The sequence below is a fragment of the Mangifera indica genome, chromosome 11 (genome assembly GCF_011075055.1).
Source record: "Mangifera indica cultivar Alphonso chromosome 11, CATAS_Mindica_2.1, whole genome shotgun sequence".
NCBI lineage: Eukaryota > Viridiplantae > Streptophyta > Magnoliopsida > Sapindales > Anacardiaceae > Mangifera > Mangifera indica.
The window spans coordinates 4,995,268-5,017,920 of NC_058147.1; the positions used below are offsets into that span (position 1 = coordinate 4,995,268).

At 33.8% G+C, this 22,653-nt stretch overlaps 1 long non-coding RNA gene across 1 annotated transcript; it reads right to left on the reverse strand.

The window, feature by feature from the left end:
• Positions 1–3,377: 3,377 nt before the first annotated feature.
• On the reverse strand, positions 3,378–4,990 carry LOC123230175. The gene is made up of 3 exons (XR_006505024.1): positions 4,791–4,990; positions 3,931–4,177; positions 3,378–3,845 (listed from the first exon to the last, which is right to left on the reverse strand). It is a non-coding gene; the product is annotated as an uncharacterized LOC123230175 (long non-coding RNA).
• Positions 4,991–22,653: the final 17,663 nt, after the last annotated feature.

Consider the following 22,653-nt stretch of genomic DNA (forward strand, 5'->3'; position numbering starts at 1 on the left):
GCGAGAAATATCCTGAAACAATGTAAAAAATTTGTTAGACATGCGTAAAAACAAATATGTAAACAAATGTATACATGGAAAAACCATAAAAAGATGAAAAATATCAAATAATCAAAAAGGAAATGAGAAACTTTAAAAAACAAGATTTAACTGCCTGATAACAGTGAAATTCGAAAAAATGAAACTGAAATTCGAATTATACACGTTCAACTACCCTAGAATGACAATAATCAAAAAATCCTTCCAAAATCTGGAAAATACAAGTCCATATCTCGTAAAACGGTGAAATTCAAAAAAATGGAATTGAAATTCGAATTGTAAAAGTTGAAAAACCCTAGAATGGCAACAATCAAAAAATCCTTCGAAAATCTGAAAAATACGAGTTGATATATCGTAAAACGGTGAAATTCGAAAAAACGGAACTGAAATTCGAATTGTAAAAGTTGAAAAACCCTAGAATGGCAACAATCGAAAAATCCTTCAGAAATCTGAAAAATACGAGTCGATATATAGTAAAACGGTGAAATTCGAAAAAACAGAACTGAAATTCGAATTCTAAAAGTTGAAAAACCCTAGAATGGCAACAATCGAAAAATCCTTCGAAAATCTGAAAAATACGAGTCGATATATAGTAAAACGGTGAAATTCGAAAAAACGGAACTGAAATTCAAATTCTAAAAGTTGAAAAACCCTAGAATGGCAACAAACGAAAAATCCTTCGGAAATCTGAAAAATACGAGTCGATATCTCGTAAAACAGTGAAATTCGAAAAAACGGAACTGAAATTCAAATTCTAAAAGTTGAAAAACCCTAGAATGGCAACAAACAAAAAATTCTTCAGAAATCTGAAAAATACGAATCGATATCTCGTAAAACGGTGAAATCCGAAAAAACGGAACTGAAATTCGAATTCTAAAAGTTGAAATACGCTAGAATAGCAACAATCGAAAAATCTTTCAGAAATCTGAAAAATACGAGTCGATATCTCGTAAAACGGTGAAATTCAAAAAAACGGAATTGAAATTCGAATTCTAAAAGTTGAAAAACCATAGAACAGAAAAAACGAATATAAAATTTGAAAACTACCCTATCAGAAACCCTAGATAAGAAAATTCTCAATTTACCCCCTCATGAAAATTCCTATTCTTAAAAGGTCCATTGTTATATGAAAAATTTCAGAAAAACCCGCTCTGTTCTAAGGAATCTCCCTGGCTTCCCAATATTTTAAAAAAGCTAAGTTACACCCCCAAAATTTGCTTAGAACGCGAGCGAACGCACTTGACGTGGGAAACACTGTTCCCACGTCGGACTGCCGATCACTTCGGCAGCCATTTTCGGCCAAAATTTGGTTGTTTCGGCCTCCGATTTCTACATAAATCAAATCTACACGTTGTATAACATAAAACCCCTCAATCAATTCAACCAAAACAACCAAAAATCATAACATTTTAAGCATTGTTCACATCGAAACCCTAAAATTTCAAATAGCAAATTCTCAATCAAATCTCAATAATATGAGCAATAGCTTGATTCAAACAAGATTACGGGAGATATACTAATCTTATTTGCCATTTCCGGTTGCCGGAAACCAAGAAAATCGCCGGAATCTGGTCGAACGTGGGATGAACGTGGTGACGTGAGTTTTGGCTGTGTTTAACGTGAGAAATAAGAAAATATTGGCTGTGTTTATATACAGGGGTTGTTTCGTAATTTCGCCAAACTCACGTTTATGTGACCAATTTCAAAAAAACCCGACGTGGGCTAAGGACTTTCCCACGACACCCCAATACTTTAAAAAAGCTAATTTACCCCCCCTAAAATCTGCTGAACGTGGGATGAAGTGCTTGACGTGGGAAACACTGTTCCCACGTCGGACTGCCGATCACTTCGGCAGCCATTTTCGGCCAAAATTTTGTTGTTTCGGCTTCCGATTTTCGCATAAATCAAATATATACGTTGTATAACATAAAACCCCTCAATCAATTCAACCAAAACAACCAAAAATCATAACATTTTAAGCATTGTTCAATTCGAAACCCTAAAATTTCAAATCGCAAATTCTCAATCAAATCTCAATAATATGAGCAATAACTTGATTCAAACAATATTACGGGAGATATACTAATCTTATTTGCCATTTCCGGTTGTCGGAAACCAAGAAAATCAGTGGAAATCCGGATGAACGTGGGAGAGTTGGAAATTTTGAATTTTCTTTGAATTTAAACAGTAACATTAACGTGGGAAGGAACGAAATTTGCTGAGTTTATATATGGGGGCAGTTTCGTCATTTCACAAAACCTGGGCATTTTTGCTTAAACCTAAATATTTTGGGTAATTTCGCTTAGACCCCCTTAATTTTGACTAATTTTTAAAATTTCTCTAATAATAATGTGTCACGATATGATTAAGTCTCACTTTTTTTCTAATTTAAAATCACATAATCATACAGTGTTATATCTTCATTAACACACAAATTAGTACTCATTGTTAGAGTATGTACTTATTTCAAAATAAATGTTTACCCTTATGTATCATAGGCTAATTTTATTTTTTCATGGTATTTTTTTTTATCATTCTTAACCTTTGACAGTAATTTAATCCAAGAAGTGGTTGCTTTTAAATGTATTTTGGTTCTGCGGCAGAAATTATGTTGTTCAAAATATTGTAGATTTGACAAACTATAGTTTCAATCACGCCCCAAAGATGAATTTTCAAATAATAGTGTTATGTATATAATTTTATATATAAATAATGATATATTATCATATAATTGTATAGATAAAAAATAAAATAATATTTAATTACAGAATTACACATATTTATTTGACTATAAAATTGTGTGCAGTTTTATTGATTTTGAAATTATATTTAATAAGCTGGTTGGAGTTTTTATAATCAAAATGGTAACAAATAAAATAAAATTGAAACGACGTAAAGAAAACTGTTTCATGAAAATTCGTCGGATAATGACAGTCAACGCAGAAGCAGGAGTAAATGATAAACTCATTTGTCATCTTCAAAATCGATATTCATCTCTATCAAACTCAACTAGAGAGATGGACTGAAGAAAAAATATTACATTCACTGTTTGGTTGTATTAACTTCCACCTCATTCTTCCAATGTTCAATCACATGTTGGGCCCGTAACTGGTGTGGAAAAGTCACAGCAGAGCATAGCCACTTGCTTAGAGTATTTTCCAGGAGAAATAACTCCGCCATACGAAAACAAAGACCTTGACGAGAATGGAACAGCAATAAGTGGTGGAGAGCAGTCATAATTTTAGGACATTGGTCCCAGTTAGAGTATAATCTTTCCATATCATTTTTATATTCTTTGAACGAGTCCTTTGTCATCTCTTAAGAAAATCATCTCAGAATTGAAGAGGAAATAAACTACCGCACGGCATTTACCCAGATTAAAAGTAGAAAGGGTGAAACATTATACATTAACAGTTCAGATCAACAGGACAACAACAACACCAAGAAGACAACAGAACAGTACATATAAGTTGTATAAGCAAAATAAACAACCAGGAGCAATAACTTCCAGTTTACGTTCTTCAAAATCATGGAGAGATCATCCGTAGATACTAAGTTTCAAAGGTTCTCTTGAGGACCAGCTTCAAATTTTGAAGGCTATTCTACATCCAGTGCCCCAAGAAATAGTAAAACTTCTGAATAGTGAACAGGTTAGTGAGTTTGGGAGAGCAACAACACTTGCCACCACACACGAATTTACATCACTTTTTTGACAGATTTCGAGAGAAAATCCGCTTACAATATGGACTAGTTCGTAAGAAAGAGTGGGGTCGAGCAGCTTCAAGCAGTGCAGCATGAAGGGAACCCTGAAGATAGAAATTAAGGAGTAAGGTTCTATCAAAAGTTTGGAAGACATCAGAGAAGTTGCTAAAAGGATGTTGTGCTCCAAACCTTGGTAACTGTCAGAATGATATAATTGGCAAATGGATCTAGCAGCAACTGTTCAAAATGAGGCACAGACAGCAATTCATGGACAATTTGTGATCGACTCTCTCCAAAATGCTTGATGCATTTTTCCACAACATGACTGCTAAATTTTTGCTTTGATAGGTGAACAAAGCGGCCTTTGAACTGAGCAAGTAGGTTGGCAGTGACAGAAGGGATCTTCAGCTCTATAATATATTGAACAACATAATTTCTGCTACAGAATGATAAAAGTTTTCTGAGTCAGAGAATCAGATAAAACCATTGTGCAGAGACCAAAATAACTTTAAAAGCAACCACTTCTTGGATTAAATTACTGTCCAAGGTTAAGAATGATTAAAAAAATACCATGAAGCAATAAAATTAGCCTTTGACGCACAAGGGTAAACATTTATTTTGAAATAGGAATAAAATAGCAATCAGAATTATATCTGTATAATTTTCTATCTTCAGGAAAGATAGAAACAGACATAGGCAAATTAGCCCGACTCTACTAACTTGCTGGCTTTAAATAAGAGGGAATTTGTATACTATCAGCACAATATCAAAAAAGAAACAGACATGGGCAAATTAAGTTTTAAAAAACTACTTACCCTTCTCCTCCTTGTCCAGTTCTTGTGTGTTATTGCTTCTGCCTCTTCTAGTGAAGAGGGAAATTGTACCTAATTATATGACAACACATATAAATTGTACCTATTTATGCACTTACAATAGACAAATATAATATTACTTTTATATATATACATATATATATATATATATATATATCCTGTTATAAGTTTGACTGTCAGAAAATAAAAAAAGAATTAACACATTTTAGGTCATACCCGAAGGGATCTTGAGCAAGGAGAAGCCCATGATTGGAAATTTCAGTTATCAACTTATCACGAAGTTCACCAATTGAATGAGCAATGCATCTTTGCAACACACAGCAACCACGCTGACGAGTTGCAATTTCAACACAAAACCGTGCAGCTGAATCAAAAATAAACTGCAGGAAAAGTTATCAGAAAAAACATGAAGAAAAAAGATAAAAATTTAGAGTCTCTAGACAGTAGTATAGCAGGTCCAGCAAACTATCTATACTTTCAATGAAAAGCATACATCTAGTTAAAATCTTCACTTTTTCAATCAGAAGCTCAGAAGCCATTAATAAAAAACAATAAAGCATTTGAAAGGAGAATATTTTAGTAACCAATGCTTATCGAAAAAGACATGAAGTAAAGATAAATTTTATCTTCTTAAATTTATTTTAAGTTCATCTTGCCATCACTGGGTTGGAGTTGTCACTAATATGACAGGGCTCAGACTGGATTTGTACTGATGGGCTAATCCAGCAATAGGAATTATATCTGTATAATTTTCTTGCTGCTTATATTGTTAACAGTTGAACGGACTTTATCTCCCTGGATCCCCTCTGGCTGCAGAGCACCAAACATGGCCAGCTCCAAGAATTTAGAGGCTGTGAATTGTTGGTCCTGAATCCATGCATATGTATGTACCGAGCAAAAATTGTATAAACTATGCATGCAGGCACTTGAGCCTAATGATTATCAGAATTTCCATAAAAGCTTCAACACCTACACTGACAGAGGATTATGATTTGGCAGGACAAGTCTACCAAACTAGGAGAATCGTTAATTTGTACGTAAAGAAGTTTGTGCCTGGTCAACATGAAGCCAGAATTTTTGCTGGCCCCTTACACACATGGACTAATCACTGTTAATCAGTTTGCCTCTCAGTTAAACTATCCTAAGCATGTTGATAGCAATCATGCAAACTAATCAATCCCACACAACAAGAAAAACGACCGCATAGAAAAAACAATGAAGTGAACTTAAAAAAATATTGATACGTGTCAATAATAGTGATAAATTAAGAATATAGTTCAAGCAACAAAGAGGTGTCAATCCTTCCCAGGCAATTAGAGGTGCCCTTCCTCCCAAGGTAAAAGTCTCTATCAAATACTCTAACCAGATTTTCCCTCCTTTTTTACTTCATGTTGTTGTCCCTTTTTTTCTTCATATCTTAAAATCTTATCTTAATTCAAATTCTATTAAATCATTGATTTCCTAAATATAATGCAATCATAATTCCTTCATTATTCAAATATTATCATAATCTTTAATTATTATTATCATAATCTTAAATTAGGAATTCAATTCCATTAAAATGTTTTGGGTTTAATTGAAACATGTATGGTTTGGAATTGATTAAGTGGATTGTGATTGGACTTGGCTGGTGAATGATTGAGCGTGATGGGTAAATTGTATTTAAGTTAACTCAATTAGGTTTCGGATCAAGTCTAATGGTTTGTCTTGTTAATAAGTTGCGTTGGGGTTTGAGTGTGAGCCGTTTAGTAGTTGGACTAGTTATTAGTGTGTGGGCGTGAGCGGTAATTAACATCTAATGCAAATTGGGTTGCATTGTTATTGTGGAATGGGATGATTGATTAAGTGGGTTTTTGGACTGAATTATTTCTTCATGATCCAATTCTTCTCTTCAGCTCTTTGTTTCACCCTTTTTTAATCTTTCTCTTCATTCACTTCTAGTTTTGCCTCACTCAACAAAGGCTTAAGGCAGAGATGTGTATGATTGAGTTTCGTTGGCTAGGATTCATCGGAGTCTATTGTTCGATTACTGAAATCTATGGATCTTTTGTTTTGGCTTAGAATCAAGTTTGTGTATTTTGTCATCAACAACTTCAGTTCCATCATAGTTTCTTATTTGTCAGCATTATTAAAAGACAACATCATTAACTCATTCATGTGCTCTCTAATTATTTTAAAGTCTCTGACCAAACAATTCAAACTAGCGTCAATGATGTCCCAACGTATCATAACCATTCCCATAATCGTCTCCAAATCAATATTATTATCCTCCAAATTCATAATGTACTGTGACTATGAAACACTATCACTTAGCTAATAATTTAAGGCCAAAGGACTTATTCCTAACCAAGTTTTGATGCATTCCCAAATTCCCACCCTTAACTTTTCAAAAACTGAAATACCCACCCGTCATCCAACTCTTATTACATTTAGTTGTCAATTAAAAGGGCAAAAATGTCATTTCATCATTAATATTAACAAATATAATTTTAACCCATTTCCTCCCCCAGACTTTGAAAACTAACAATTTCACTCCAGATTCAACTTTTCCAGTTTTAAAAAATAACTTTTTTCCCTTCATCATAGGTTTTTTTTTTTTTAATTCCCTCTCAGGTCACCATTTTTGTCTTCGGTGACACTCTCTTCCCACCCTAAACCTTTGTCGGCACTCCCTCTTTCTCCTAGGTGGTATATTTGACAATTCTATCATGATTTTTTGACCAAAAAACGAGCAAGAGATTTGGATCTCCCACTCATTTTTGCAGCATCATTGCCCTTCCTTTGGTGGTTGACGATGCAGCGTTGAAGAAAGAAGGAGAGGGTCGAGGTTTCTGATTTGTGGGCAAGAACATCAGATCATTCCTTAGATTTCTTCGGATCGAAAAATCAACATGGGATCGTTGCTTGATTATTGCCAGTAATGTCAGCTTTCTTCGTCAACTTTCTTTATCAGCTTGCTTAGTCGACAACAGTGACTTTGCCTTGGATTTCTTCGTTGGTCGAAGATGAAGGGAGAAGCCACCAAAGGTGGAGTGAGAAAATGGTGGAATATAAGAGTGCAACTGTGATGTTTCTAAAGTTTGGGGGGCGACAGAAGATGAAATTTTGAGTAACAGAAAATGATGGAATATCGTAATTTTCTGAATAATATACTCGTTTGGACCATCGCCATTGTCTAGACAAAGAGTTTAAACTCTTCATTTGGATTTCGTCAAATCCAAACGTCAGTAATTGAAGGAAAACCACTGGAGGGAGAGACGACACCAGGAGGTAGAGAGATTGGTCGTCATTCATCAAAAATTCATCGGCTAAATTTGAAACCCTAGGTTGAGAGGAAATGTTGCTTTTTAAAACTTAATTTTGGAGAAAAATTATTAGTTTTTAAAACAAAAGGGGTAAATGATGTAAACTTTTATTTTTTAAATATTATTGTTAAATAACAATTTTACCCTTAATCATAACTGAAAATTTTAACAAATTTTAACTTATGGGTGGGTATTTGGGTTTTTGAAAGTTGGAAGATGAGATTTTGAGATTTCACTATACTTTGGGTGGGAATAATTCTTTTGCCTTTTGAGTAATAGAAACCCTAGGTCAAGGGGGAAAATATCATTTTTTTTAATAATATACTCTTTTATTAAATTTTTGTTTTTCATGGGCACGTATAGATAAATGTTAATAATGGTAAAATAGTAATTTATAATTAAATTAATAAAATTAATTAATTTTAATCGTTAATGAGTGTGTATTTTGGTTTTTAAAAAGTTGAGAGTGGGAGTTTAAGAGTGCATCAAAACTTGGGTGGGAAAAGGTCCTTTGGCCATAATTTAAATTTGCACCTCATTTGTTAACAAGAACGAAAAACTGAAGGATGAGATTACCATGAGAAGAGCTAATAATCAAAAGGGTAGTTTTTTTTCCTAATAAGCTATTGATTTTGAATCTCATTTCATGTGGTTATTACTGTTCGTCTTGTTGATGCTGTCGACATTATTTTCATTATAATTATATTCACATCTATCATGATTTTCATCATTATTTTGGGTTCATCATTTTAGATCTTAATTTGAGAAGCAGGCTACTTTTTAATTTAGGACATTTTAGTTGCATGGCAAAGTGATTAGATAGTGTCCTACTTCATTGATACATTCGATTGTTATTTGACATCTAACGTATTGTTAATGAACCCAAAAATAAAAAAGGTTTGATTAAATGACATATAATGTGATGGGATATAAGTCACAGTGTAGTACAGACATGTTCTTTTTTCCTTATCAATTTTCTTTCATATTATTGGTTTTTCATTATATATATATGCTGCCTCATCCATACTTTAGTTGATAAATAGTACATGTCAAACAATTTATTCCTTTGATTTTATTGTTTTCAAGCTGCCCTTTCAGTTCCATAGGAAAGTTCAGTGCTTACTAAAAATATCAGATGGTGTTCATGGCTCATGTTTATGTGCTTTAGTTAGATTTTAGTAAAGAGTTCATAGTATCATGCGTAGTTTTCTTTAGTGTTTGCATTTGGATAACAAGTTAACTGGTGTCCATTTTGATGGGATGATACAAGTAGCTGATTTACAATGCGAAGGTAATTGGTTTTGGGTTGGATAATTGTTTGTCTCTAGTACTTCCATTAATTTGTTATATTTGTTGTGTATGCCTCCAATAAAAATATCACATGTATATCAATCATTATGCTTGAATATACTGACACAATTCAATATCGTAGACACTGACAAAAAGAATATATGTTAATATATAAGGATAAATATAGCGATAAGGACAAAAACAGGGATTTTAGGAAGAGAAGCCGCAATAAAGCAGAGATAGATATGATCGTGATAGATACATAATATTTTTAAAATCGCACCAGTGATTGAATTAATTATCTCATTAGTTTATAGTTTGATTGGTTTAATTGATTAGTTCAATTTATTATCAAATTATAATAAATAAATTTTATTTAAAAATTTATAAAAAAATAAAATTAATCAAGATACCCACACTTATAGAAATTAGAATATATCTTTTTAAAAGAGTAACAATTATTCATTTGATTTCAATGAAACAATTAAAATAAAAAAAGTTTTAATCTTATGATTAAAAAACGTAATTTTATAAATTATTATCTATATAACACATTTCAATGGATATGAGATACTTTTTTTTTTTAATTTAATTTTTGAACTTATTTTTTTTACAAATCTTTAGAAATTTATCTAATTTAACAAAAAATAATCAAATTACTCAAAAATAATTAAAATTTAAAAAATTCAAAAATCAAACCCAATCAAATCTGGTTTTGACCGATTCATCTAGTCAAACCCAATTTTTTATCGGATTTGATCGAGTCAATAGTAAAACCAATTTTTTATATTAATCGAATCGGATTTGAAGTCGGTCCTTGATTCAACAGGTTAAACCAGTTAATTTGGTCTAGTTTTTAAATCATTACAGGTACAATAATCAAAGGAAAAGAAATCATCGTAGCCAAAGCATGAGCCGCAACTCTAGTCCTGATCATCAAAAACACTTTGGGAGAGACAAATATAATGAAGAGAGATGCAGTCAAAGTCGATCTTATAGAAAGGATTGAATGTTTACATTAGGGTTGGATTCAAAATGAGTTTATTCAAACTTAAAACGAGCTTTCCTTGAACTAGCCTGAGCTCGAGCTTGCTTTAAACGAGCCCGAGTATGAACGCGAGCTTGAATTTTAAACAAAAAATGAATACGAACCCGAATCCGAATACCGGTTAAGCGAGTTGAGCTCAGCTTGTGAGCCGGTCACTCAAATAAGAAAACATTTAACTTGAAACAAATGACACCATTTGTTCCTTGAAATACGAGTCTGAAATTGAGCTACCAAGCCTAAAATGCAAACCCAAACCTAAATACACGAACCCGAACTAAGTGCGAGCCAAACTCGAATACTAAAATTATAAAACGAGCCAAATATGAACATGTGTTTACTAAGCTCGGCTTGGGTTCACTGAAAATAAGCTCGGCCTTGTTCGAACTCAACTTGGCTCGTATCCAACTCTGGTTTTTATATATATATACACATTTTTTTCTATTAAATTAGTGGTGATTCTTCAACTAAATCTGGTGTTGAGCGGATCGTTTTAAAATATGAAACAAATATGGATGATATTAAAAACAATTAATGCAATAGTTTTAAAACATGTATATTGAAATCAACTTGAAATATTTTATATATATATTCTTTCATCATTGAATTGGCTTTTGTAATTTCTTATTATTTGGAAAATGTTTATATCTTGAAGTGTCTCCTCTAATCGGCATGGTCTTAATTCTAAGAACGGCCCCTCTTCAACATAAGACTCAGAGCAGTGAGAGTCCCATTGGACACAACCCTAAAGAACACTCCCCTGCTCTGAAAAGTGTGTCACCTGTTAAAGAGAGCACCGCCTCTCTCTGTCTCTCTCCAGAAGTTTCTCCACAAAGCGTCGCCTCTGTGTTGCAAGTTGCAGCCACCTTCCAAATTATCCAGAGTTTGCAATGCAAGTTTGCCGCCATTTTAGAAGAGTAAAGAAAGGTTAATATCAGTTTTGCTAACCGATTTCAACAGGCATAAATAGACTTGTTGGCCAGCCAATTGTGCGTGAAAAGAAGAAGCAGTGAGAGTGTTTTAGAGAAAAAAGAAATTGAGAGGCAGTGAGTGTAGAAAGTTAAGAAGTGAGTGATGTGAGTGTGTGCTTATGTGTGAGTGCAGTGATGTGCGAAAAAAAAAAGAGTGTGTCAATTGTGTAGTTAGTGTGAGTGTATTAAGTGTGTGGGTTTTGTTTAAAGTTTGTAACTATTAAGTAATAAAGTTATTATTTTAGTAGCACCACTCTTGTTTAACAAGTAGTATCAAAGCAGATGGTCAGGGATCGGGGTTGTGGAGGTTTTGAAAGTCGTCAGGATCGCGATCATGGAAGCTTTAAAGGCAGTCACAGACCGTACGTAACGCACAAATCGGGTATGTAATTGTTAAGTCACGCCAAAACTTTGCCAGTGTTCAATCTGGGACTGTGAAGTTAATTGGTCATGGACCAAACTTTGTATATCGTTAGGCGTTACTATCAAGTCATTATGGTAGATTTTTCAAGTTCCGTTGGCAAGATTGAGAAGTTCGATCAATTATAATAATTGCAGTACTCATATTCGGTTTTATCTGTTGGGACAAGATTTATGAGATATAATAGGTGGCAAAGACACTACACCACCCACGTATGCTGAAGAGTTAGAAGAGTGAAAGATTAAAGCTAGCAAAGCCCTGTACATCCTTATTGTAACATTAGAAGAAGAGTGGTTGCAAACCATCAAGAGTGCAAAAACATTGAAGGAAGCTTGGGACGCACTAGCAACTATATTCGTAAGGACGAATGATGCAAAGTTGCAACACTTGAAAAACAAGCTCTTGTCGATCTCTCACTAAGACATGACAGTAAGAGAACATTTCTCTAAAGTTAAAACTCTTTGTGATGAACTTTCCAAATAAGACCCTCAGAATGAGATCACTGAGACAAGAAAGAGAAGAATTATTATTCATGGGTCGAGGCTGAAATATAATGCAATAGTTACGACCACCCGTGGATGGGCAAAGGAGCCAATGTTATCGGAGTTCGATAATATATTGACCAATCAATAAACTTTAGATAAACAATTGTCTTAGGTCTTAGTGAAAAATAAAAAGAGTGCTCTCTTCAGTAATAAAATAGGGTACAAAAATAAAAGAATAAAAGGTCAAAGAGATCAACAAAAACAACTAGATGGAAGAAGCTCTCAACTCAGAAATTTGAACGAAGATAAGAACAGTCAGAGGTGCAACGATGTATGCTACGATTGTGGCAAGAAAGGTTATTTTGCCAGAGATTGCCGATACATAAGAATAGAAGGAAATGTAACAACGTTGACCTTGAAGGAGAATCATAGTGAAGAAGAATGAGATTCTTAAGCATCCTATGCAACTGAAAATCTAGAAAAGCTTGCAATCTCCTATATCATTGAGTCGGATGATGATGCAATGGCCCTTATCTCTGTGAGAGATGAAATCAATTATAATGATGATTGGATAGTAGACTCAAGCTGTTCGAATCATATGACTGGGAATAAAGACAAGTTTTCAAGCATGTATGAATATAAAGGAAGGAGAATGATTGTCATTGCGAACAACTTAAGATTGCTTGTTACCCATTTAGACCAAATAGTGATAACATCTCGGTTTGGTTCATAGCAAGTCTAAGTTATCGATGTCTTCCATGTGAAAGGAATAAAGAAGAACTTATTGTCAATATCACAACTCACAACTCCAGACAACTATGTCGTGTTTGACCTGAGTGATGTTAAGTTGTATCATAGTTTAAAGCCTATAGGTAAACCAATCATGGAGGGACATTAGTTAGAGTTTATGTAATGTCAGTGCAAACAACATATGTAGACAAGACAAGGAAAAGTAAGACACCAAATTTATGGCATGCAAGGCTTAAACACATGAGTTACCACAAATTAAAAGTGATGATGAAGAAAGGCATGCTCAAGGGTCTCCCACAGTTAGACGTAAAAGAAGACTTAGTGTGTGTTGGGTGTTAATACAAGAAGGTTGATTGGCTCTCACATGAGGAGTCAACATACAAGAGTAAGACACCTCTTGAAATGATCCACTTAGATGTGTTTGGACCAGTAAAGTAAGCATTTATCAGTGGATTCATATACATGATAAGCTTCATAGATGACTTCTCCAGGTATGTCTAGGTTTACTTTATGAAAGAAAAAGTAAAGACCCTTTCCAAGTTCAAGGAATTTAAAGAGAAGGTTGGAAAAAAAATAGGGAAAAAGGTACAATGTTTACGTACAGACAACAAGGGTGAATATACATCACATGAGTTTACAAAATACTTACAAGAGAGAAGGATACGTAGACAATTCTCTTGTCCAAGCACGCTGCAGCAAAATGGAGTTGTTGAAAGAAAGAATTGGCGCTTGGCCAAGATTTGTAGGAGCATGTTGCATGCAAAGAACATCCTACCTGGCTGAATGTACGAAGACAACAATACATGTGATTAATAGGTTACCACAAGCAAGGCTTGACTTTAAGTCATCTTTTGAGAAGTTGTGGACTCTCAAGCCCACAGTATGCCATTTCAGAAAATCTGGATGCGTTTGCTATGTATTTGTGTCTGATCATTAATGAAACAAGTTTGATAAAAAGGCTATTAGTTGCATTTTTGTGGGTTGTGATGATCAGAATAAAGGTTGGAAGTGTTGTGATCCAATAACAAACAAATTAAGGTTGGAAGTGTTATACCTCAAGAAATTGGGCTACTAGGTAATCTTGAGTCTTTGGACCTGTCCTCAAACAAATTAAGCGAGGCAATACCGGAAGATCTAGGAAACTTGGTTAAGCTGCACTACCTGAATTTGAGCAACAACAAATTTAGCAAAGAAATTCCAATTCAGTTTGAGAAGTTATTTCACTTGTCTCAGTTAGATTTGAGTCATAATTCTCTTGGAGGAGAGATACCATCACAAATGAGCCATTTGGAGAGCCTAGAGCAGCTAAATCTCTCCCACAATTCTCTTACTGGTTCCATTCCGAACAGTTTTGAGGAAATGAGGGGTCTATTATATGTTGACGTATCCTACAATCAGTTGAAGGGCCCTATTCCTGAGAGCAAAGCATTTCAAGATGCTACTATGTTACAAAGGAACAAGCAATTGTGCGGTAATGTTCAGGGATTCCTACCATGCATATCTACTGTCACTTACAAACATAGAAATGGAAAGGTCAAAAAATTGGTGTTTCCAATTATATTCCCTCTTTTGGGGGTTCTTTTGCTTGCACTTGGTCTAAATGGGTAACAAGCAATCTTAAGTTGTTCGCAATGACAATCATTCTCCTTCCTTTATATTCATACATGCTTGAAAACTTGTCTTTATCCCCAGTCATATGATTCGAACAGCTTGAGTCTACTATCCAATCATCATTATAATTGATTTCATCTCTCACAGAGATAAGGGCCATTGCATCATCATCCGACTCAATGATATAGGAGATTGCAAGCTTTTCTAGATTTTCAGCTGCATAGGATGCTTAAAAATCTTATTCTTCTTCACTATGATTCTCCTTCAAGGTCGACGTTGTTACATTTCCTTCTATTCTTCTGTATCGGCAATCTCTGGCAAAATAACCTTTCTTGTCACAATCATAGCATACATCGTTGCACCTTTGACTGTTTTTATCTTCGTTCAATTTTTTGAGTTGAGAGCTTCTTCCATCTAGTTGTTTTTGTCGATCTCTTTGACCTTTTATTCTTTTATTTTTGTACCCTATTTTATTACTGAAGAGAGCACTCTTTTTATCTTTCACTAAGACCTAAGACAATTGTTTATCTAAAGTTTCTTGATTGGTCAGTATATTATCTAACTCCTATAACATTGGCTCCTTTGCCCATCCACGGGTGGTTGTAACTATTGCATTATATTTCAGCCTCAACCCAGGAACAATAATTCTTATCTTTCTTGTCTCAGTGATCTCATTCTAAGGGTCTTATTTGGAAAGTTCATCACAAAGAGTTTTAACTTTAGAGAAATGTTCGCTTACTGTCATGTCTTAGTGAGAGATCGACAAGAGCTTGTTTTTCAAGTGTTGCAACTTTGCATCATTCGTCCTTATGAATATAGCTGCTAGTGCATCCCAAGCTTCCTTCAGTGTTTTTGCACTCTTGATGGTTTGCAACCACTCTTCTTCTAATGTTACAATAAGGATGTACAGGGCTTTGCCAGCTTTAATCTTTCACTCTTCTAACTCTTCAGCATACGTGGGTGGTGTAGTGTCTTTGCCACCTATTATATCTCATAAATCTTGTCCCAATAGATAAAACCGAATATGAGTACTCCAATTATTATAATTGAAGTATTGAACTTCTCAATCTTGCCGACTGAACTTGAAAAATCTACCATAATGACTTGATAATAACGCCTAACAATATACAAAGTTTGGTCCCTGACCAATTAACTTCACAGTCCCAGACTGAACACTGGCAAAGTTTTGGCGTGACTTAACAATTACATACCCGATTTGTGCATTACGTACGGTCCGTGACTGCCTTTAAAGCTTCCACGATCGCGATCCTGACGACTTTCAAAACGTCCCCAATCCCGATCCCTGACCATCTGCTTTGATACTACTTGTTAAACAAGAGTAGTGCTACTAAAATAATAACTTTATTACTTAATAGTTACAAACTTTAAACAAAACCCACACACTTAATACACTCACACTGACTACACAATCGACACACTCTTTTTTTTTTGCACATCACTGCACTCACACATAAGCACACACTCACATCGCTCACTTCTTAACTTTCTACACTCACTGCGTCTAAATTTCTTTTTTCTCTAAAACACTCTCACTGCTTCCTTCTTTTCACGCACAATTGGCTGGCCAACAAGTCTATTTATGCTTGTTGAAATCGGTTAGCAAAACTGATATTAACCTTTCTTTACTGTTCTAAAATGGCGGCAAACTTGCATTGCAAACTCTGGATAATTTGGAAGGTGGCAGCAACTTGCAACATAGAGGCGACGCTTTGTGGAGAAACTTCTGGAGAGAGAAAGAGAGAGGCGGTGCTCTCTTTAACAGGTGACACTTTTCAGCGCAGGGGAGTGTTCTTTAGGGTTGTGTCCAATAGGACTCTCACTGCTCTGAGTCTTATGTTGAAGAGGGCCCCTTTTTAGAATTAAGACCATGCCGATTAGGGAAGACACTTCAAGATATAAACATATTCCAAATAATAAGAAATTACAAAAGCCAATTCAATGATGAAAGAATATATATATATATATATATATATAAACTAGAGTTGATACGAGCCCCAAGCTCAGGCTCACCGAGCTCACTAAACATATGTTCATATTTGACTCGTTTCATAATTTTAGTGTTCAAACTCGGTTTGCACTTAGCTCGGGTTTGTGTATTTGGGTTCGAGTTCATATTTTAGGCTCGGTAGCTCAATTTCAGACTCATATTTTAAGGAACAAATGATGTCATTTGTTCCAAGTTAAATGTTTTCTCATTTGAGTGAGCGGCTCGCAAGCCGAACTCAGCTCGCTTAACCAGTATTCAGATTTGGATTCGTATTCGTTTTTTGTTTAAAATTCAGACTCACGTTCATACTCGGGCTCATTTAAGGCAAGCTCGGGCTTTGGCTAGTTCGAGCAAAACTCGTTTCGAGCCCGAACAAACTCGCTTCGAATCTAGCCCTAATATAAACATCCAATGCTTTCTATAAGATCGACTTTGACTGCATCTCTCTTCATTATATTTGTCTCTCCCAAAGTGTTTTTGATGATTAGGACTAGAGTTGCGGCTCATGCTTTGGCGACGATGATTTCTTTTCCTTTGATTATTGTACCGGTAATGATTTAAAAACTGGACCAAACTGATTGGTTTAACTTGTTAAATTGGGGACCAACTTCAAATCTGATTTGATTAATATAAAAAATTAGTTTTATTATTGACTCGGTCAAATCTGATCAAAAATTGGGTTTGACCAGGTGAACCGGCCAAAACCAGATTTGATTAGGTTTGATTTTTGAATTTTTTAAATTTTAATTATTTTTAAGTAATTTGATTATTTTTTATTAAATTAGATAAATTTCTAAAGATTTGTAAAAAAAATAAGTTCAAAAATTAAATAAAAAGAAAAAAATATCTTATATCCATTGAAATGTGTTATATAGACAATAATTTATAAAATTACATTTTTTTATCATAAGATTGAGACTTTTTTAATTGTTACTCCTTTAAAAAGATATGTTCTAATTTCTATAAGTATAGATTTTTTGAATCGGTCAATTCTCTAATTAAATCAATCAAACCATAAACTAGTAAGATAATTAGTTTGGTCACTGATCCAATTTTAAAAACATTGTGTATCTATCACGATTCTTATCTATCTCTGCTTTTATTGCGGCTTCTCTTCCTAAAATCCCTGTTTTTGTCTTTATCGCTATATTTCAATCTTATATATTAACATATATTCTTTTTGTCAGTGTCTGCGATATTGAATTGTGTCAGTATATTCAAGCATAATGATTGATATACATGTGATATTTTTATTGGAGGCATACACAACAAGTATAACAAATTAATGGTAGTATTAGAGACAAACAATAATCCAACCCAAAACCAAGTACCTCCACATTGTAAATCAGCTACTCGTATCATCCCATCAAAATGGACAACTTGTTATCCAAATGCAAACACTAAAGAAAACTACACATGATACTATGAACTTTTACTAAAATCTAACTTAAGCACATAAACATGAGTCATGAACACTATCTGATATTTTTAATAAGCACTGAACTTTCCTATGGAACTGAAAGGGCAGCTTGAAAACAATAAAATCAAAGGAATAAATTGTTTGACATGTACTATTAATCAACTAAAGTATGGATGAGGCAGCATATATATATAACGAAAAACCAATAATATGAAAGAAAATTGATAAGGAAAAAAGAACATGCCTGTACTACACTGTCACTTATATCCCATCACATTATATGTCATTTAATTAAACCTTTTTTATTTTTGGGTTCATTAACAATACTTTAGTAGATGTTAAATAACAATCGAATGTATCAATGAAGTAGGACACTATCTAATCACTTTGCCGTGCAACTAAAATGTCCTAAATTAAAAAGTAGCCTGCTTCTCAAATTAAGATCTAAAATGATAAACCCAAAATAATGATGAAAATCATGATAGATTTAGTGAATATAATTACAATGAAAATAACGTCGACAGCATCAACAAGACGAACAGTAATAACCACATGAAATGAGATTCAAAATCAATAGCTTATTAGGAAAAAAAACTACCTTTTTGATTATTAGCTCTTCTCATGGTAATCTCATCCTTCAGTTTTTCATTCTTGTTAACAAATGAGGTGCAAATTTAAATTATGGCCAAAGGACCTTTTCCCACCCAGGTTTTGATGCACTCTTAAACTCCCACTCTCAACTTTTCAAAAACCAAAATATCCACTCATTAACGATTAAAATTAATCAATTTTATTAATTTAATTATAAATTACTATTTTACCATTATTAACATTTTTCTATATGTGCCCATGCAAAACAAAAATTTAATAAAAGAGTATATTATTAAAAAAAAATGATATTTTCCCCCTTGACCTAGGGTTTCTATTACTCAAAAGGCCAAAAGAATTATTCCCACCCAAAGTATAGTAAAATCTTAAACTCTCATCTTCCAACTTTCAAAAACCTAAACACCTATCTATGAGTTAAAATTTGTTAAAATTTTTGGTTAAAGTTAAGGGTAAAATCGTTATTTAATAATAATATTTATAAAATAAAAGTTTATATCATTTTACCTCCTTTGTTTGAAAAACTAACAATTTTCCCCTAAAATTAAGTTTTGAAAAGTGACATTTCCTCCCAACCTAGGGTTTCAAATTTCGCCGACGAATTTTTGGCCAATGACAGCTGATCTCTCTCCCTCCTAGTGTCGTCTCTCCCTCCAGTGGTTTTCCTCCAATCATCAACGTTTGGAATTAATAAAATTCAGATGAAGAGTTGAAACTTTTTGTCTAGACGATGATGACGGTCTAGACAAGTGTATTATTCAAAAAATTACTATATTCCACCATTTCCTATTACTTAAAATTTCATCTTTTGTCGCCCCCCAAACTTTAGAAACATCATAGTTGCACCCTTATATTCCACCAATTTCTCACTCCACCTTTGGCGGCTTCTCCCATCATCTTCGACCAACGAAGAAATCCAAGGCATTGTCGATGTTGTTGACTAAGAAAGTTGACAAAGAAAGTTGACAAAGAAAGCTGGCATTGCCAACAATAATAATGCAATGATCCGATTTGATTTTTTGATTTGAAGAAATCCAAGGAATGATCTGACATTCTTGAGCACAAATTGGAAACCTCGACCCTCTCCTTTCTCCTACAATGCGGCATTGTCAACCACCTAAGGAAGGGCAACGACGCCACAAAAAATGAGTGGGAGATCCAAATCTCTTGCTCGTTTTTTGGTCAAAAAATCATGATAGAATCGTCAGAGATACCACCTAAGAGAAAGAGGGAGTGCCGACAAAAGTTTAAGGTGGGAAGAGAGCATTGCCAAAGGCAAAAACAGTGACTTGAGAGGGAATTAAAAAAAAACCTATGATGAGGGAAAAATTTTATTTTTCAAAATTGGAAAAGTTGAATCTGGGGTGAAATTGTTAGTTTTCAAAACCTGGGGGAGAAAATGGGTTAAAATTATATTTGTTAATAATAATGATGAAATGACATTTTGGCCCTTTTAATTAATAGCTAAATGTAATAGAAATTGGATGACAGGTAGGTGTTTAAGTTTTTGAAAAGTTAAGGGTGGAAATTTGGGAGTGCATCAAAACTTGGTTGGGAATAAGTCCTTTAGCCTTAAATCATTAGCTAAGTGATAGTGTTTCATAGCGTGGCAAGTAAAATCGTCACAGTACATTATGAATTTGGAGAATAATAATATTGATTTGGAGAAGATTATGGGGATGGTTATAAATACGTTGGGACACCATAGACACTAGTTTGAATTGTTTGGTTAGAGACTTTAAAATAATGAAAGAACACATGAATGACTTAAAGATGATGTCTTTTAATAATGTTGACAAAAAAGGAATTATGATGGAATTGAAGTTGTTGATGACAAAACACACAAACCTAATTCTAAGCCAAAACAAAAGATTGATAGATTTCAGTAATCGAATAATAGACTCGGATGAATCCTAGCCAATGAAACTCAATCGTGCACATCTCTGCCTTAAGCCTTTGTTGAGTGAGGCAAAACTAGAAGTGAATGAAGAGAAAGATTAAAAAAGGGTGAAACAAAGAGCTGAAGAGAAGAATTGGATCATGCAGAAATAATTCAGTCCAAAAACCCATGTAATCAATCATCCCATTCCACAGTAACAATGCAACCGAATTTGCATTAGGTGTTAATTACCTCTCATGCCCACACACTAATAACAACATGTCAAGTCCAATCACAATCCACTTAATCAATTCCAAACCATACATGTTTCAATGAAACCCAAAACATTTTAATGGAATTGAATTCCTAATTTAAGATTATGATAATAATAATTAAAGATTATGGTAATATTTGAATAATGAAAGAATTATGATTGCATTATATTTAGGAAATCAATGATTTAATAGAATTTGAATTAAGATCGGATTTTAAGATGTGACAAAAAAAAAGGACAATAACATGAAGTAAATAAGGAGGGAAAATCTGGTTACAGTGTTTGATAGAGACTTTTACCTTGGGAGGAAGGGCACCTCTAATTGCCTGGGAAGGACTGACACCTCTTTGTTGCTTGAACTATTTTCTTAATTTATCACTATTATTCACACGTATCAATATTTTGTTAAGTTTACTTCATTGTTTTTCCTATGCGGTTGTTTTTCTTGTTGTGTGGGATTGATTAGTTTGCATGATTGCTATCAACATGCTTAGGATAGTTTAACTAATAGGCAAACTGATAAACAGTGATTAGTCCATGTGTGTAAGGGGCCAGCAAAAATTCTGGCTTCATGTTGATCAGGCACAAACTTTTTTACGTACAAATTAACGATTCTCCTAGTTTGGTAGATTTGCCCTGCCAATTCATAATCCTCTGTCAGTGTAGGTGTTGGAGCTTTTATGGAAATTCTGATCATCATTAGGCTCAAGTGCCTGCTTGTATAGTTTATACAATTTTTGCTTGGTACATACATATGCATGGATTCAGGACCAACAATTCACAGCCTCTAAATTCCTGGAGATGGCCATGTTTGGTGCTCTGCAGCCAGAGGGGATCCAGGGAGATAAAGTCCGTTCAACTGTTAACAATATAAGCACCAAGAATATTATACACATATAATTCCTTTTGCTGGATTAGCCCATCCGTACAAATCCAACCTGAACCCTGTCATGTTTGTGACAACTCCAACCCAGTGATGGCAAGATGAACTTAAAATAAATTTAAGAAGATAAAATTTATCTTTACTTCATGTATTTTTCCATAAGCATTGGTTACTAAAATATTCTCCTTTCAAATGCTTGATTGTTTTTTATTAATGGGTTCTAAGCTTCTGATTGAAAAAGTGAAGATTTTAACTAGATGCATGCTTTTCATTGAAAGAATAGATAGTTTGCTGGACCTGCTTACTACTGTCTAGAGATTCTAAATTTTTATCTTTTTTCTTCATGTTTTTTCTGATAACTTTTCCTGCAGTTTATTTTTGATTCAGCTGCAAGGTTTTGTGTTGAAATTGCAACTCGTCAGCATGGTTGCTGTGTGTTGCAAAGATGCATTTCTCATTTAATTGGTGAACTTCGTGATAAGTTGATAACTGAAATTTCCAATCATGGGCTTCACCTTGCTCAAGATCCCTTCAGGTATGACCTAAAATGTGTTAATTCCTTTTTTTAATTTTCTGACAGTCAAACTCACAATAGGATATATATATATATATATATATAAAAGTAATATTATGTTTGTATATTTTAAGTGCATAAATAGATACAATTTATGTGTATTGTCACATAATTAGGTATTTTTTATTTTTTATTTAAAATTATTCAATCACATGATAATATATATAAAGTGTATGTGTATTTATATATTTAAAATGAATACATATAATTTGATTATATATATTATAATATTTTTAAGATACAGATCCATCTATTTCATTGACAAAGCCCTTGGGTTAAGGATGCATTATGCTGGCTGGGTATTCGTCATTTGTTATTGTGGCAATTGAAAATATTGTTCCGTTTTACTTAAGTTTTGAGCAATTACATATTTATTTCCATGAAATATCTCATTATTAATGTCTTTTTTTCTGGCCTGTTGCGCTGGTTATTAGGTAGGGTAAGCTACTCAATCTGCATCTTATATTGATATGCTACCTGATTATCTATATGTTGAAAAGAAACTGAGTTGCTCACTTTCTTTTTATATATACATACTGTGAGTCTTTTCCAAGGGT